General features: G+C 28.8%; 1 protein-coding gene across 1 annotated transcript in view; it reads left to right on the forward strand.

The window, feature by feature from the left end:
• Window positions 1–1238, forward strand: part of PPP1R2 (protein phosphatase 1, regulatory (inhibitor) subunit 2) — a 38772-nt gene that overhangs the window by 20144 nt on the left and 17390 nt on the right. The window lies entirely within an intron of this gene.

Below are 1238 nucleotides of genomic sequence, written 5' to 3' on the forward strand. Positions count from 1 at the left end.
ATATATATATATATACATATATATACATATTACACCATGAAAACATTGAAAATGTAAAGGGGAAAATCAGAAATCTTTGAGAATAGGGAATTAAATTATAACTCAGTACCTTGTAACCATTTAAAAATTATGTAGATCTGCTATGTATGGGGCAGAATGTTTATTATATGTTCATATACTTTACTGTCTAAACTGGGTCATCATTATAGTTCTGTCAAGCAGTAGGCAAAAACTGAGACTGCCCTGCGCAAACTGGATATATATTCATCCTAATGATACATTAAATGGAAAAAAAAAGTATATGATACATTTATACATTTGTAGAAAAACATCTTATAGTTATAAATACTGCTAATGGTAATTTCTGAGTGAGGAAATTAAGAGGTGTTTGGGGTTTTTTAAAGTGTCTACTGTGAACATGTGTTACTTTATAATGAAAAAAGTGTTACCTTAGTAAATTTACCTGTAGTAGTGGAGGCTAGTAGAACAATTATTTTTTGTTATTTTTTAGTATCGCTTTTACATCATTTGAATACTTGAAAGACATCACTAAAAATTTAGTCATGAGGATTTGGTCCTTATATTGGTCTTTTTTTTTTCAATTTTATTCCTCTCTATAATATGGTACCCTCAAAGAGCAAAACATGTCACAAAATTAATTTATAAAGATATCTGGCAAGATCTTGGTAATTTGAAACAAATGTTTATAGGGTGATGTTATAGATGTTAGTCTCAGAACTTTCCCTCTCCCTGTCCAAATAGAGGATGAAAAGTGATTGATGAGTACTGACATGAACATTTTTTTTTAAAAATATCAGTATAGATGATGATAAAAACTTAGAGAATTAGAGCACATTAAGAAAGTATTTTGAATCACCTGATTGAGAGATGTCTTTATGATTTTTTGACATTAAGATATTTTAGTGAAACTTTAATAAACCAATGGTGAATGAATTTTAATGCTCTTCATTGACAAAATAAACAGTTGGCAATTTTATGTTGACCCCTATTTTTTGTTTTTTTAATTTACTGGTCTAAGAAATTTTAAAATCCTAGAATTATTTCTTCATAAACAGTTGCTCTTTAAAGTACCATCTATTAATGCAGTCAGTTGTGTTGAATTGCTGCCAGCTTTATGTTTCTGTGGTGAAGACTATAAATGAGAGAATAATCTGGAATTACTTCTCCATTCCTTTATAAACAGGTTTCTCTTAAAATTACTGTGGGAATGAAGTTAT

The sequence above is a fragment of the Propithecus coquereli genome, unplaced genomic scaffold (assembly GCF_000956105.1).
Source record: "Propithecus coquereli isolate 6110/MARCELLA unplaced genomic scaffold, Pcoq_1.0 Scaffold10, whole genome shotgun sequence".
NCBI lineage: Eukaryota > Metazoa > Chordata > Mammalia > Primates > Indriidae > Propithecus > Propithecus coquereli.